At 38.7% G+C, this 17,680-nt stretch overlaps 1 long non-coding RNA gene across 1 annotated transcript; it reads right to left on the bottom strand.

Moving 5' to 3' along the window:
- Positions 1–166: 166 nt before the first annotated feature.
- Positions 167–6,110, bottom strand: LOC133260587 (uncharacterized). The gene is made up of 3 exons (XR_009740877.1): positions 5,440–6,110; positions 4,812–4,933; positions 167–610 (listed from the first exon to the last, which is right to left on the bottom strand). It is a non-coding gene; the product is annotated as an uncharacterized LOC133260587 (long non-coding RNA).
- Positions 6,111–17,680: the final 11,570 nt, after the last annotated feature.

Raw genomic sequence — 17,680 nt, 5'->3', positions numbered from 1 at the left:
GGAAAAGCACAGGCAAAAGACAGATGATTCTTTTTTTTTTTTTTTTTTTATCATGGGGGCTACTGAAGAACTTGCCATCACGGGAGAATGATCAAGTAGCATAAATACTTTCCATTTAAACTATTAGTTTAGATGGTTACCAAAGCATAGTCCAGGGCTAATTTTTTTCAGTTATAAAAGATATAGCGTTACAGTTTTAATAGTTGATCAGGGCATACACAATTTCTTGCTTGTTAATTTGAACATGTAGCCAGGAATAAATAGCGCACAGTATGTGTAATGCAATCTTAAAAGTGTTTTATTGGAACAATTCTTAGACCTCATACAAGGAAATGAAAAAATAAGGAATGTAAATGAATGCTATGTCAGACTGATGAGGCAAGTCTCCAGAGATCTCTGGAAGTTAGAATGGATTTTAAAATTCATTATGACTGAATTATAAAATAAATGAAAACCAGCAGGGTTAATATGAGGTTGATGATGGAGGAAAAGAAAGTTCTGTGGATACCCAAGACGGAGCAAGTTCAAGTTCACCTCTAGGATAAGAAGAGATTTTATTCCAGGTTCTTCTCTTTTAGAGTTTATTGTGTGTCAGGCACTGTGCTGGTCACTTGAAATACAAAGACCAAGAAAACACAGTATCAACCATTTAGAAGTTCATGCTTTCAAGGGAGGGGCAGACATAAACAACTGAGTGCACATAATAATAATAATAATAGTGTAATAGCTCAAACCACTTGAGCACTAACAATGTCCCAAATACTTTTCTAAGCACTTTATACAGATTCATTCATTTCATTCTCACACCAGCCTTATGAGGTAGATACTATTCTATCACCTGTCTTACACATATTGAAAGTGAGGCACAGGTGGCTTAAGTACCTTACTTAGGACACACAGCTTCTGAGGGCGGAGCCAAGGTTTCGACCCAAATAGATCTAGATCAGAATCTGTGATCCTGACAATGCACCTCTTGCCTCTTTCAACATGATGATAATTCAGGGCTAAGAAGGCTAGAGATTGCTACTTTAAAGATGTTTATAATTATTCTTACTGTTTTTTTTTTTTTTAATAAATAATCTGTTGATGAGAAGCTTTGAAAATAGAGACTTTTAGTGCATATTAGAAAGAAGATGGGGACATTCCATGCAATTTAGCACAGGTTTAGTAATAGACACGGAGAAGGCAATGGCACCCCTCTCCAGTACTCTTCCCTGGAAAATCCCATGGATGGAGGAGCCTGCAGGGCTGCAGTCCATGGGATCGCTGAGGGTCGGACATGACTGAGCAACTTCACTTTCACTTTTCACTTTCATGCACTGGAGAAGGAAATGGCAACCCACTCCAGTGTTCTTGCCTGGAGAATCCCAGGGACAGGGGAGCCTGGTGGGCTGCTGTCTATGGGGTCACACAGAGTCGGACATGACTGAAGTGACTTAGCATAGCATAAAATAGACATGTGTGTTTCTGATAGTTCCCAAGAAACCTAATGGCAAAAATCACAGCTCATCTCAATTATATACCTATTGGATTGCAAAACTGTATCAAGCATTTCTTGGGGGTGGGGTGGGGTGGGAAGGATAAAAATAAGAGAAGTCTCTTAATTTTAGAAAGTTTAAGCTCTAGCAATATTACATAGGAACCTGGAATATTAGGTCCATGAATCAAGGTAAATTGGAAGTGGTCTGTTTGACCACTTGACAAGAGTGAACACCAACATTTTAGGAATCAGTGAACTAAAATGAACCAGAATGGGTGAATTTAATTCAGATAACCATTATATCTACTAATGTGGGCAAGAAATGGAGCAGCCCTCATAGTCAACAAAAGAACACGAAATGCAGTCCTTGGGTGCAATCTCAAAAATGACAGAATGATCTCTGTTCATTTCCAAGGTAAACCATTCAATATCACAGTAATCCAAGCCTATGCCCCCAACCAGTAATGCTAAAGAAGCTCAAGTTGAATGGTTCTATGATAACCTAAAAGGCCCTCTGGAACTAATGCCAAAAAAAGATGTCCTTTTCATCACAGGGGACTGGAATTCAAAAGTAGGAACTCCAGAGATACCTGGAGTAACAGGTAAGTTTGACTTTGAAGTACAAAATGAAGCAGGGCGAAGGCTAACAGAGTTTTGCCAAGAGAACACACTGGTCATAGCAAACACCCTCTTCCAACAGGACAAGAGATGACTCTATGCATGACATCACCAAATGGTCAATACCGAAGTCAGACTGATCATATTCCTTGCAGCAGCAGATAAGCTCTATACCATTAGCAAAAACAAGACCAGGAGCTGACAGTGGCTCAGATTATAAACTCCTTACCACAAAATCCAGACTTAAATGGAAGAACTGGACATGGAACAACAGACTGGTTCCAAATAGGAAAAGGAGTACGTCAAGGCTGTATATTGTCACCCTGCTTATTTAACTTATATGCAGAGTACATCATGAGAAATGTACACCATCAGAGTACATCATGGGTTTGAGGAAGCACAAGCTGGAATCAAGATTGCCGGGAGAAATATCAATAACCTCACATATACAGATGACACCACCCTTATGGCAGAAAGCGAAGAAGAACTAAAGAGCCTCCTGATGAAAGTGAAATAGGAGAATGAAAAAGTTGGCTTAAAGCTCAACATTCAGAAAACGAAGATCATGGCGTCCAGTCCCATCACTTCATGGCAAATAGATGGGGAAACAGTGGAAACAGTGGCTGACTTTATTTTTGGGGCTCCAAAATCACTGCAGATGGTGATTGCAGCCGTGAAATTAAAAGACACTCCTTGGAAGGAAAGTTATGACCAACCTAGACAGCATATTCAAAAGCAAAGACATTACTTTGCCAACAAAGGTCCGTCTAGTCAAGGCTATAGTTTTTCCAGTGGTCATGTATGCATGTGAGAGTTGGACCATAAAGAGGGGTGAGCACAGAAGAACTGATGCTTTTGAACTGTGGTGTTGGAGAAGACTCTTGAGAGTCCCTTGGACCGCAAGGAGATCCAACCAGTCCATCCTAAGGGAAATCGGTCCTGGGTTTTCACTGGAAGGACTGATGTTAAAGCTGAAATTCCAGTATTTTAGCCACCTGATGTGAAGAGCTGACTCATTTGAAAAGACCCTGATGTTGGGAAAGATTCAGGGCAGGAAGAGATGGGGATGACAGAGGATGAGATGGTGGATGGCATTACCGACTCAATGGACATGAGTTTGGGTAGACTTCAGGAGTCAGTGATGGACAGGGAGGTCTGGCATGCTGCAGTCCATGGGTTCGCAAAGAGTCAGACATGACTGAACGACTGAACTGAAACACTAGCATGTAAGATGAATCTAATACACAAATAATTATAGTATAGAGCAGTTTGTGGTAATGCCATGAAAGGGATACAGAATGGCAGAGAAGTTGCTGCTGCTGCTGCTAAGTCACTTCAGTTGTGTCCGACTCTGTGCGACCCCATGGACTGCAGCCTACCAGGCTTCTCCATCCATGGGATTCTCCAGGCAAGAACACTGGAGTGGGTTGCCATTTCCTTCTCCAATGCATGAAAGTGAAAAGTGAAAGTGAAGTCGCTCAGTCGTGTCTGACTCTTAGCGACCCCATGGACTGCAGCCTATCAGGCTCCTCCATCCATGGGATTTTCCGGGCAACAGTACTGGAGTGGGGTGCCATTGCCTTCTCCTGGCAGAGAAGTTAAGAGCTAAGAAATTTTCATTCTGTGGAAGGATCAATTACCAACTTACCACACCCTATTCCTACTTTACATTAAAGGTTCTACTGATTTAAGTTTCTTTTTCTCTGAAAATTCAGTGTTCTTCATTAGCTTTATGGTCTTGTCTTGCCCTACAATGTAGGGGTTATTGTAATATTGTAAGTAAAAGATAAAACAAAGGAAAACTACCTAGGGCTGTAGATGTAGAGAAAGGATAGAGTTAAGTAATTTAAAAGACAGATTTAGCTAGTCTTGAGCACCAATAGGAAATACTGGAAAGTGTTCAGGAAACAATCCAGTGTGCTTTAAATGTTTCTATCTTAGATGAGCATGTTGATGGTAGAGTCATCTGTCTAAATAAGAATTAATATGGAAGCAACTTTGGAGTGGAAAGAAAAATACTGAGTTTTAGTTGAGGTCACAGTGACCTTAAAATATTTATGGAGCACCATGGTGTCTAAGAGACAGAAATATAAACAACTGAGACATAAACTGAGAAATATAAACTGGGACACTTTGGGTGATAACCTGAAATTATTGGCTTGGGTCAAAGCAATCTGAGAGAGTCTAACATTGAGATGTTCAAGATACAAATCCTAAGGAGTATAAAAAATTAACAACATTGCCACGAAAAGAGGTATCTGAGAAAATTAAGAAGTCCAGAGAGAGACAGGGTAAATATAGGAAAGAGGAAGCCAGGGGAGGAGAAGAGCTTCAAGAAGGAAGGAAAAGCCAACATTGTTGGTTGCTTTGAAGCCTCCATCAGTAATAAGTAAAAAGGATTTGTTGGGTTTTAGTAGCGCTGGCTTTTTCAATGGCTCCTGCAAGAGCAGCTGCAGAGGAGCAATGGTACTGGAGTGGGTTGCCATTTCTTTCTCCAGGGCATCTTCCTGACCCAGGGATCTAACCTGTGTCTCCCGCATTGTAGGCAGACGCTTTACCATCTGAGCTACCAGAGAAGCTGAAATGATGTTACCTGAGGCCAAGAAGAAAACTGCAGTAATAGATTGTAACTTCAAATATAGATGATTCTTTCAAGATTTTTGGATAAAAGAGGAATTAAGAAGACAACTGGAATAGTTGTAGCTGGACTTACAATTCAGTTTACAGGAGAATAAATGGGAAGTCAAAATGCTTTTGTCTCTTTTTTTCCTTTAGGCTCTGTTTGCAAAGTGCTTTAATTCTGTGCTTATGAAGAAATTTCTGAAGTAAAGATTTCTGTAAAAATATATGTTAGACAACAATCATCATTTTCATGAACATGAATCAATATAATATTAATATCACCAATTTCTATATAACTAAATTTACTAGAATTCTAAAATTATATTTACCTGCATTTAGTCAGCATGCTCATGCTTAGTCACTCAGTCGTGTCTAACTCTTTTTGCAACCCCATAGACTGTAGCCCGCTAAGCTCCTCTGTCCATGGGATTTTCTAGGCAAGAATATTGGAGTGGGTTGCCATTTCCTCCTCCAGGGGATCTTCTAAACCCAGGGACTGAACCCACATCTCCCATGTCTCCTGCCCTGCAGGCAGATTCTTAGCCACCAAGCCACCAGGGAAGCCACATTTGGTCTGTATATTTTGAATTAATTTATTGATATGAAGTTTCTTTTGGGTGTATTGTTAAAATACTGAGAAATAATAAACAACACAACAATAGTTTTTTGAGCATTTACAACATGCCAGGCACTTTTCTCGGTGCATGTATTTTATTTACCTTTGCCAGTCCTCCCAAGAATCCATGAGGCTGGTCCTGTTTTTTATCTCCATTTCACAGAAGCACACAGGGAGGTTCCATTCCCAACTGAGTAAATGGTAGGCCTGTGTTCCAGCCCAGGCAGCTCCGTATGCATGCTTCTAATCATCATGCTGTCTTGCATCTTGGTTGTAAATTGTAACTATCATCATACCTAAAGAAGCATCTCAGGCAATAGAGTCTTGTTCTATTTTTCTGTCTTCACTAACTTTCAGGAGCTTATTTCTCCCTCCTGCACTTTAGCTTGAACAATAAAAAAGCATAGCAAAGTCACTTGTATAACTATACCAGAACTCAGATTCAAACTTGGAAATGTTTAATCCCTCTGTTTAAGAGGACTTCTTGGCTACTCCATCTCACTTTCCAAATGGGAACCAAGGAGGGATCCTTGCATGAACAGGTCATTGCCATCGGACCACTGGGTAAGGTATGCAATTGGGAGATTTTTAAATGGATTTTGATTATTGAGGAATTCCCTGGTGGTCCAGTGGTTAAGACTGCATGGTCATGGCCAAGGACTGGGGTTTCAATCTCTGGTCAGGGAACTGAGATCTCAGACCACATAGGGAGGCCAAAACAATAAAATAAAAAAGTTTCTGATTGTCAAAGTTAGAACTGAAATCTAAAGAAAAGCAAAATTTATTTCTCATGAAAACTATTCAAGATATTTATACAAAAAATACTGTAAATAACAAAACTCTTCAGACTTGGGATCGAAATGTTGAGAATGCTTCAATAATAAGAATAAAACTAAGGGGAAGAGACTTTTCTCTCAGCTCATATTAAATGGATGGGACACGGTTTGCACAAATATTTTTTTAAATGTCCTTATTATGAGTTACATAGGGAGCAACATAAAATAATACAAGTTTAGAAACAAATTAAAAATTCAGATCAGATCAGTTGTTCAGTTGTGTCCGACTCTTTGCGACCCCATGAATCCCAGCACGCCAGGCCTCCCTGTCCATCACCAACTCCTGGAGTTCACCAGACTCACGTCCATCGAGTCAGTGATGCCATCCAGCCATCTCATCCTCTGTCGTCCCCTTCTCCTCCTGCCCCCAATCCCTCCCAGCATCAGGGTCTTTTCCAATGAATCAACTCTTCGAATGAGGTGGCCAAAGTACTGGAGTTTCAGCTTTAGCATCATTCCTTCCAAAGAAATCCCAGGGCTGATCTCCTTCAGAATGGACTGGTTGGATCTCCTTGCAGTCCAAGGGACTCTCAAGAGTCTTCTCCAACACCACAGTTCAAAAGCATTAATTCTTCGGTGCTCAGCCTTCTTCACAATTCAACTCTCACATCCATACATGACCACAGGAAAAACCATAGCCTTGACTAGACGAACCTTTGTTGGCAAAGTAATGTCTCTGCTTTAGAATATGCTATCTAGATTGGTCATAACTTTCCTTCCAAGGAATAAGCGTCTTTTAATTTCATGGCTGCCGTCACCATCTGTAGTGATTTTGGAGCCCCAGAAAATAAAGTCTGACACTGTTTCCACTGTTTCCCCATCTATTTCCCATGAAGTGATGGGACCGGATGCCATGATCTTCATTTTCTGAATGTTGAGCTTTAAGCCAACTTTTTCACTCTCCACTTTCACTTTCATCAAGAGGCTTTTTAGTTCCTCTTCACTTTCTGCCATAAGGGTGGTGTCATCTGCATATCTGAGGTTATTGATATTTCTCCCGGCAATCTTGATTCCAGCTTGTGTTTCTTCCAGTCCAGCATTTCTCATGATATACTCTGCAGGGTGTTAAATAAGCAGGGTGACAATATACAGCCCCAACATACTCCTTTTCCTATTTGGAACCAGTCTGTTGTTCCATGTCCAGTTCTAACTCTTGCTTCCTGACCTGCATACAAATTTCTCAAGGGGCAGATCAGGTGGTCTGGTATTCCCATCTTTTTCAGAATTTTCCAGTTTATTGTGATCCACAAAGTCAAAGGTTTTGGCATAGTCAATAAAGCAGAAATAGATGCTTTTCTGGAACTTTCTTGCTTTTTCGATGATCCAGCGGATGTTGGCAATTTGATTTCTGGTTCCTCTGCTTTTTCTAAAACCAGCTTGAACATCAGGAAGTTCACAATTCACATATTGCTGAAGCCTGGCTTGGAGAATTTTGAGCATTACTTTACTAGCGTGTGAGATGAGTGCAGTTGTGCGGTAGTTTGAGCATTCTTTGGCATTGCCTTTCTTTGGGATTGGAATGAAAACTGCCCTTTTCCAGTCCTGTGGCCACTGCTGAGTTTTCCAAATTTGCTGGCATATTGAGTGCAGCACTTTCACAGCATCATCTTTCAGGATTTGGAATAGCTCAACTGGAATTCCATCACCTCCACTAGCTTTGTTCGTAGTGATGCTTTCTAAGGCCCACTTGACTTCACATTCCAGGATGTCTGGCTCTAGGTCAGTGATCACACCATTGTGATTATCTGGGTCATGAAGATCTTTTTGTACAGTTTTTCTGTGTATTCTTGCCATCTCTTCTTAATATCTTCTGCTTCTGTTAGGTCCATACCATTTCTGTCCTTTATCGAACCCATCTTTGCATGAAATGTTCCTTTGGTATCTCTGATTTTCTTGAAGAGATCTCTAGTCTTTCCCATTCTGTTGTTTTCCTCTATTTCTTTGCATTGATCGCTGAAGAAGGCTCTCTTATCTCTTCTTGCTATTCTTTGGAACTCTGCATTCAGATGTTTATATCTTTCCTTTTCTCCTTTGCTTTTTGCTTCTCTTCTTTTCACAGCTATTTGTAAGGTCTCCCTAGACAGCCATTTTGCTTTTTTGCATTTCTTTTCCATGGGGATGGTCTTGATCCCTGTCTCCTGTACAATGTCACGAACCTCATTCCATAGTTCATCAGGCACTCTATCTATCAGATCTAGGCCCTTAAATCTATTTCTCACTTCCACTGTATAATCATAAGGGGTTTGATTTAGGTCATACCTGAATGGTCTAGTGGTTTTCCCTACTTTCTTCAATTTCAGTCTGAATTTGGCAATAAGGAGTTCATGGTCTGAGCCACAGTCAGCTCCTGGTCTTGTTTTTGCTGACTGTATAGAGCTTCTCCATCTTTGGCTGCAAAGAATACAATCAATCTGATTTCGGTGTTGACCATCTGGTGATGTCCATGTATAGAGTCTTCTCTTGTGTTGTTGGAAGAGGGTGTTTGTTATGACCCGTGCATTTTCTTGGCAAAACCCTATTAGTCTTTGCCCTGCTTCATTCCGTATTCCAAGGCCAAATTTGCCTGTTACTCCTGGTGTTTCTTGACTTCCTACTTTTGCATTCCAGTCCCCTATAATGAAAAGGACATCTTTTTTGGGGTGTTAGTTCTAAAAGGTCTTGTAGGTCTTCATAGAACCGTTCAACTTCAGCTTCTTCAGCATTACTGGTTGGGGCATAGACTTGGATTACTGTAATATTGAATGGTTTGCCTTGGAAATGAACAGAAATCATTCTGTTGTTTTTGAGATTGCATCCAAGTACTGCATTTCGGACTCTTTTGTTGACCATGATGGCTACTCCATTTCTTCTGAGGGATTTTGCCCACAGTAGTAGATATAATGGTCATCTGAATTAACTTCACCCATTCCAGTCCATTTGAGTTCGCTGATTCCTAGAATGTCGACATTCACTCTTGCCATCTCTTGTTTGACCACTTCCAATTTGCCTTGATTCATGGACCTGACATTCCACGTTCCTATGCAATATTGCTCTTTACAGCGTCGGACCTTGCTTCTATCACCAGTCCCATCCACAACTGGGTGTTGTTTTTGCTTTGGCTCCATCCCTTCATTCTTTCTGGAGTTATTTCTCCACTGATCTCCAGTAGCATATTGGGCACCTACTGACCTGGGGAGTTTCTCTTTCAGTATCCTATCATTTTGCCTTTTCATACTGTTCATGGGGTTCTCAAGGCAAGAATACTGAAGTGGTTTGCCATTCCCTTCTCCAGTGGACCACATTCTGTCAGATCTCTCCACCATGACCTGCCCGTCTTGGGTGGCCCCACAGGCATGGCTTAGTTTCATTGAGTTAGACAAGGCTGTGGTCCTAGTGTGATTAGATTGACTAGTTTTCTGTGAGTATGGTTTCAGTGTGTTTGCCCTCTGATGTCCTCTTGCAACACCTACCGTCTTACTTGGGTTTCTCTTACCTTGGGCGTGGGGTATCTCTTCACAGCTGCTCCAGCAAAGCGCAGCCATTGCTCCTTACCTTTGACGAGGGGTATCTCCTCACCACCGCCCTTCCTGACCTTTAATGCGGGATAGCTCCTCTGGGCCTTCCTGGGCCCGTGCAGCCACCACTCCTTGGATGTGGGGTTGCTCCTCCCGGCCGCCGCCCCTGGCCTCGGATGCAATCTCGTCGCTGCCCCTGACCTCAGATGCGGGGTAGCTCCTCTTGGCAGTTCCTGTGCGGTTGCAGTCTGTTACTCTCGGCCGCTGCCCCTGACCTCAGATGTGGGGTAACTCCTCTTGGCCACCGCCCTTTGGGCATGGGGTCCTCTGGGCTTCTGCAATGGAACTGAAAGAATATATATATATATATATATATATATATATATATATATATATATAAAACCTGATATATAGACATTATGATAGGAGAATGGTTTAATGGCTTTTCAAGCTCTTGATGATTCTAAATGTATAATATGCTGAGATACAGATATTCCTATCATTATCCATAGATTATGTCACTTCAAGTAATTCATATACATGACATCAAATTAACCTTGAACAAGGTCTAATCTAAATAGACTCTTTCTCATTGAGCATGTAGAAGGAAGTAAAGAAAAACATTCAATATTTTAAATCAAAGAATAATACATCTGCATAGCTTCTCACTAAAATATTAGAAGATAAAGCTAAATGTACTAATTGGGAAAAGGAAAATAATACTTGTTATAAGCTATTAGATATCTTAATATGCACTAAGAGTTTTACATATTCTACCTCAGTATTCCTCACTACACTTTTCTCTCTGGGAATTTCTAAGTGTTCCAATTTGGAAAAAAAAAATCAATTAAGTTTTAGTTAAATAACTGATCTGCGTTCACTGAGCTAGCAAGTAGCTGAGCTGAGATTGGAATCCCGTTCTGTCTGATTCCAAAATTCCTTCCACTTCAAATATTACTTCTGCGAGTAATAAAAACCATGGTCTCTCAAAATTTGAATACAATGGAAAGGTAGAAATTAAATAATAAATGTGCCATGTGTGTGCTTAGTTGCTCAGTCGTGTCTGACTCTGCGATTCCATGGACTGTAGCCCGCCAGGCTCCTCTGTCCATGGGGATTCTCCAGGCAAGAATACAGGAGTGGGTTGCCATGCCCTCCTCCAAGGGATCTTCCCAACCCAGGGATCAAACCCAGGTCTCCCACATTGCACGTGGATTCTTTACCATCTGAGCCTCCAGGGAAGCCCTAAATAATAAATATTCATAGCAAAATGTTGATCTCAGATTAAGTGGATAATAATAGATCTTGGTAATGTTCCTGTTTTACGTTAAGAAGTGAAACAAGCCATAGGAAAAAAAAAAAGAACTAATTCATATGCAGAGATATCATTTACCCAGTGATCACCCATAAGAACCACAGCATAACTATTAAGAGTCACTAATTTCCAAAAGATCTTATTATCCTGGAGTTCGATTTATACCAAAAAAAAAAAAAAAAAGGAATATATGTCCTGCCTAATGGCACAGCATCATCCATTATTACACTAGTGGAATTTCTAGGTAAAATTATTGAAATAATCATTCTATTTCTGTCAATATATATTTAATAGAATGTGGACAAAATTGCTTCCTCAGTGAAAATCATGTATAAGTTAAGATTGTAAAATTCAACTGGCAAAATTCTACCTTAAGCTAGTTTAGACTAAAAGTGAAATGTATCAGAAACAGTTTGAGGCAGGATGGATCCAGGAGCTCAAAAAATAACCACCCAGAACTTCATTCTTAAACCTCTCTTTGTTTTGCTTTCCTTGATCCTCAGGCTCCCTTTGAAAGCCCTCTCAGCTCTCCTTACAGCAACAATGGTTTCCATAGATCCAGACTTCAGGACCTCACCTCATAGTATTGTAAAAAATGATGGTCTCTAGTAGTTTTCCCAGAGAAGAGACAAAAGCCCCAAATGATTGGCCATATCATTAGCTCTAGTTGGACTTCCACAATCCCTATGATCAGCGAGATGAAATACAAGTATTGACATAAGCCTCCAGAGTTGCTGCTCTATAACTGGGAGTAGACATCCCACGCAGAACACATGGACTCAGAATTGGGAAAGGCTAGTGTCTCAAAGGGGAGCTTGGGATACAATTAAATGGGAAAAGGATGTTTCAGTTCAGTTCAGTCGCTCAGTCGTGTCCGACTCTTTGCAACCCCATGAATCGCAGCATGCCAGGCTTCCCTGTCCATCACCAACTCCTGGAGTTCACTCAGACTCACGTCCATCGAGTCAGTGATGCCATCCAGCCATCTCATCCTCTGTTGTCCCCTTCTCCTCCTGCCCCCAATCCCTCTTTGGTGTCCTCCTAATTACAAATGTCAAGTACAAACTGAAGGATTTCTGACCAAGACAATAACATGAACATAGGTAATCTCATAGGCTGAAATAATATCCAAAACAGCAATAATATTAATAATTATATTGGATAAAATGTATTGATTGACTACTAAGTTAAAAGGTGAATGTTTTACATATTTTTCTAGATTGAAACCTCATAACCACCTGTGAAGTAGCTGTTATTACTACACCTATATATTACAGATGAGGACATTGAGGTCCAGAATATTTTAATTTTTCCAATTTAAAAAAGGATGAAAACTTCATCACCTGTAAACTATGGAAGGGTGCCATCTAGAGGACAGAAAATTTGAAGGAAAGTTGCTAGATAAAACACAAATAAGGCTAGATTCATGCAAAAAGTGTTTATTGAGCATCTACTACGAGTAGATATTGGGTTGATCATTAGAGACACTGAGATGAGTGATAAGTGGAGGAAAAGTCAGCTTGTAACCCCAGCTGCTAAACTTCTCATAATACTTCAAACCCACCACCTGTCTCAGGGTCTTCGTATATGCTGGTCTTTTTAGTTTCTCTCCAACCGTAAGTCTTCTCTTCACACATCTCATCTTTAACATGCATGGTTCATCACTGTGTCATCTAACACCTAAACTCATTGTGCCTCTGTCAGTTGGTTGACTGTCTGATTCTTTGCAACCCCATGGACTGTAGCCTGCCAGGCTCCTCTGTCCATGGGATTCTCCAGCCAAGAATACTGGAATGGGTTGCCATTTCCTTCTACAGTGGGTCTTCCTGACCCAGGGATACAACCCATGTTTCTTGTGCCTCCTGCACTGGCACAATCCACATAGGCAGATTCTTTAGCATTGCACCACCTGGAAAGCTTAGTACCAGGATAAACGGAAGGCTGATAATCCCAGCTGCTACCTAAGGTCGTACTAATTCTCTCTAGTACTCAGTTTCTCTCTTTCTGCAATTGCAATTTAAAACCTTAACTGTCTCCTCGAATCTTTGACTCTTCCACCTTCTCTTACTCTCAGCAATCTACCTCATCTATTTCTTCATGAGAAAATAAAAATTACTAGACAGGAACTTTCTCATGTATACTCCTAACCCTAACCCTAGCCCCATCCAATGTGGTAGTTCCTCAGAATCTTATTTTTATCATAAAACTCCCCCCTGAATCCAATTGAAAAGACCCAACTTGGACAACCTGGATTATGCTCTTGAAAAATTAGAATTGAAACTAAAGAATTAAAAATTCAGTTGCATGCTTACTTCTGACTGGAAGAGATGTAGAAATGTGAGTGATGTGCTATGACCATTGTCCATCAGAAGTATAGAACAGATTAAGTCAGTATGCACAGATAGAGGGGATGGCAGAGAAATTTTAGAAACAGAGATGAGAAATAAAAGTAAGTCATTTCTTGGTTCCAGGCCCTAAGTCAGCTATGTGCCTTCATTTCCTTGGAGACATTCCTGTAGTTGTATAATTAGGCTTGTCATGACAGTTTAGGTTGGTTTCTGTCACTTCTACTAAAATTTATAAACATAAAGCATTTACTTTGTAATTGTTTGTGAAACTTATTCTTTTCTCCCTCTCTCCAAGCAAGATTCTAGTCTAAGCTGTCATCTTTTAGCTGGACAATTGTAATGTCCACCTACTGGTCTCCCTACATACCCATTTAGCTTCATTTAGTCAGCTCTCTAGTTGGATGAGATCATATGATTTTACTACTTTAAAACTTTTAATGGCTTCCTTTTGTTAAAAAACCAAAGATTAACATATACTGTGCAGACCTATATTATCAAGTTCCTAACTATATGGATCACCTTCAGTTCAGTTCAGTCACTCAGTCTTGTCTGATTCTTTGAGACCCCATGAATCGCAGCACACCAGGCCTCCCTGTCCATCACCATCTCCCGGAGTTCACTCAAACTCACATCCGTCGAGTCGGTGATACCATCCAGCCATCTCATCCTCTGTCATCCCCTTTTCCTCCTGCCCCCCAAACCCTCCCAGCATCAGAGTCTTTTCCAATGAGTCAACTCTTCACATGAGGTGGTCAAAGTACTGGAGTTTCAGCTTTAGCATCATTCCTTACAAAGAACTCCCAGGGCTGATCTTCTTTAGAATGGACTGGTTGGATCTCCTTGCAGTCCAAGGGACTCTCAAGAGTCTTCTCCAACACCACACTTCAAAAGCATCAATTCTTCAGCGCTCAGCTTTCTTCACAGTCCAACTCTCACATCCATACATGACCACTGGGAAAACCATAGCCTTGACTAGATGGACTTTTGTTGGCAAAGTAATATCTCTGCTTTTGAATATGCTATCTAGGTTGGTCATAACTTTCCTTCCAAGGAGTAAGTGTCTTTTAATTTCATGGCTGCAGTCACCATCTGCAGTGATTTTGGAGCCCAAAAACATTAAGTCTGACACTGTTTCCACTGTTTCCCCATGGATCACCTTAGGTTACAATAATCTTCCCATTGTTCACTGACCTTCAGCAGACCCTGGAGCTCATTAAATGTACCCTGCTTGAACCCTTTTTCATTCTGCTCCCTCTGCCTGATATACCCTTTCACTCGTTAAACTGGAAAAGTCTATTTATCCTTCAGATTTCAAATTAAATGACATTTAAAATTATAATAGTGTTTATTTTTTTTTAAACCGCCTCACTCTAATTAGACTATAAGACTAATAAGGCTATATTTTCATCATCATTGTATTCATAGTATCTGACACATGGTAAATCATCAATAAATGTTTGTTAAATAAATGTGTAAGTCAAGTACCAGTGGATATACCATTTACATACATAGGGATCTGAAAAGGAGACAATACTAAAGAAACAACAAAATGAATGAAATGCTAGAAGAAAGCTTTACAGAGATGAAGTAAGTCTGAACATACAGAAAAGTTGCTTAAAAATACAAGCATAGAGACTAATAGTTTGATACCGCATCCAGGCAAAGTGAAGAAAAAAATACAACTTGTCTTCCAGTGAAGAAAAGTATGACTTCTCAGAGGTTATCTTCTCTAAAAGCCTAGAGACAATGAATTAACATCTATAAATACCTAAGACAAAATAATCTCCAATTGACTATCTACTGAACCATTTGCTATAGTGGTTATGAGTATAGGTTATGAAACAAAAATTGTCTAGGTTCAAATCTTGACTCTACTTACCAGTTGTCTCACCTTCAGCAATTTAAGCTTTCTGTCTTTCAGTTATACCATCTTCAGAATGGAGATAATGTTTAGAGCTTTCGTAGAGAAGAATTCAATGAGTCAATATATGGCAAGTGTTTGCAACAGCTCTATCTAAATATAAGCATTATCCAAAGTGAAAATTTTGTTATCCAAGAATTCTGTGTCCAGTCAAGTTGCAGATGTAAAGGACATCTTCATGTGCAAAACTCCTCAGCAAGTGTACAACTCACTTACCCCTCCTGGGAAACTAAAACATTAATCAAAGTGAAGAATGTAAAAAAAGAGAAGTCAAGGCACTAAAAAAATGGAAGTCATCATTGAAACTATCATCAAAGATAATGTATAAGTAGCTTAATGAAAATGTTATAATTTACTCATACAATAAAATATATAAAATAAAATGCTCAATGAACAAAAATTAGGACTATAAAAAAGTTTATTCCCAATCTTATTAAGAGAAAACAAGTAATATTCACTCTTTAGCTAAGTCATTAACATAAAATAGGCATTTTCATTTAAAGATAATGAAATTTTCATTTAAAGGTAATAAAAATGAGTTATTTACCCTCTAAACCACTTGAGGAAAAAGCTGAGGTTAAAAACAAATAAACAAAGAAAAACAAGAAAAAGAAAAGGAAAGCAGGGGATTGCAAATATTATAGAACATAAAACAAAATGAGAGAGACAAGAAAAATCTTGTCAGTTATGACAATAAATGTAAATGTATGAATCTTGCCTATTAAAACATCAAGTCTATGTATGTGTCAATGAAAACAATGAATGATAATACCATTGCAGGATGCTGTTTGAAAAACAGAAATATACACACCTAAAGCCAAAACAACACAGGAAATTTAAAAATCAATGAATCATCAAGGCTACATTAAAAACAAGAAGAAAAACAAAGAACTGAAATATTTGTATTAGACAAAGCAGAATCCAAGGGAAAATTATTTAAAGATACAGTAGGAAATATTTTATATAGAATATATATATATGAATTTATAATTTATTATGAGAATACTTTATACTTTTAATATACTAAAATGCCATAAATACACAAAGAAAACAAATAAATTTCATAAAAGATATCAATATAATTATTTGTCATAAATAAAGTATGTGAAAATGTATGCTTTAAAAAAATTTAATAAGTATAATATCATCATGTTAATAATATTAATTAAATGCATGTATATATATACAAGGACTCCCCTGGTGGCTCAGGCATAAAGAATCTGCCTGCAATGCAGAAAACTTGTGTTTGATCAGGAGACATGGGTTCAATCCCTGGGTTGGAAAGATCCCTCAAGGGAAAAAATAGTGACCCACTCCAGTATTCTTGCCTGGGAAATCCCATGGACAGAGGAGCCTTGCAGGCTACAGTCCATGGGGTGGCGAAAGAGTCAGATGTGACTTGGTGACTAAACAGCAAACAAAACATATATACAACATTATAACCATGGAAAATAAACTTTCTCAAATTCTATGAAACATTTACAAAAATAAAGTGACTTGCTTTAAACTTTGGAGAAACAAATGATCCACAAGCAAAATAAACTCTTCCAATACAAGTGAAAACAGGAGAGCTTCCTAATTAGTTATTATCAATTAACATCAAATTCTAACAAAGATTAAAAAGAAAAAACTATAAATATATTTTACTTACAAATATGAACACACAAATTATAAATAAAAACCAACAAATCAATTTATCAGCTTACACCATAACCAACTTGGCCTTTTCTGAAAACACAAGGATGATTTCATATTTAGAAATCAATTCATATTGAAGATGCAATATACATAACTCAATAAAAATCCTATACAATAAAATGTTAAAATGTATTCAGTAAAACCAAATAAACATTACTGGCTTTAAAAGTTTTCTTTGATAGAGTAATTAACAGGATACTTATTGGTAAAATGCTAGAGAAATTACCATGAAAGTCAAGAAGGAAACAAGGACATCTATTACTATCCCAACAATTAACGTTATTTTGGAAGTCTGGAACAATGCAAAAATAAATAGAAATGAGAAGATGTCCAAAAAAATCAGATATAAATTACTAATGTTTGTAACTAGTAAAGAATTGTTTGACTAAAACAGCAAGATAATTAGATGTGTGAAAGAAATTAGAACTAATGATAAATTTTAGTAAAACAGTCATATGTCAAATACATAACAAACAATGTCTTAGACAATATTGTCAAAACAGTAACCACAACAAAATACTCTGGATGAATTTCACAAGCCAAAAACAGTATTTATATGGAGAAAATGTTAACCTTACAAAAGGGATTTAAAAAAAATATTGTGTTCTAGGGTGAAGAAAACAACTACAACAATAAAATTAGTTAACATTTTTTTTTTGAGTACTTCCCACAAGCCAGACTCTCCTGAACACTTATAAGTATTACCTCATTTAATCCTCATAAAAATCCCTT

This window comes from Bos javanicus, chromosome 14 (assembly GCF_032452875.1).
Source record: "Bos javanicus breed banteng chromosome 14, ARS-OSU_banteng_1.0, whole genome shotgun sequence".
Classification (NCBI taxonomy): domain Eukaryota; kingdom Metazoa; phylum Chordata; class Mammalia; order Artiodactyla; family Bovidae; genus Bos; species Bos javanicus.
The sequence above is the reverse complement of the archived record's forward strand: the minus strand, read 5'-3'. Positions and strand labels throughout refer to the sequence as shown.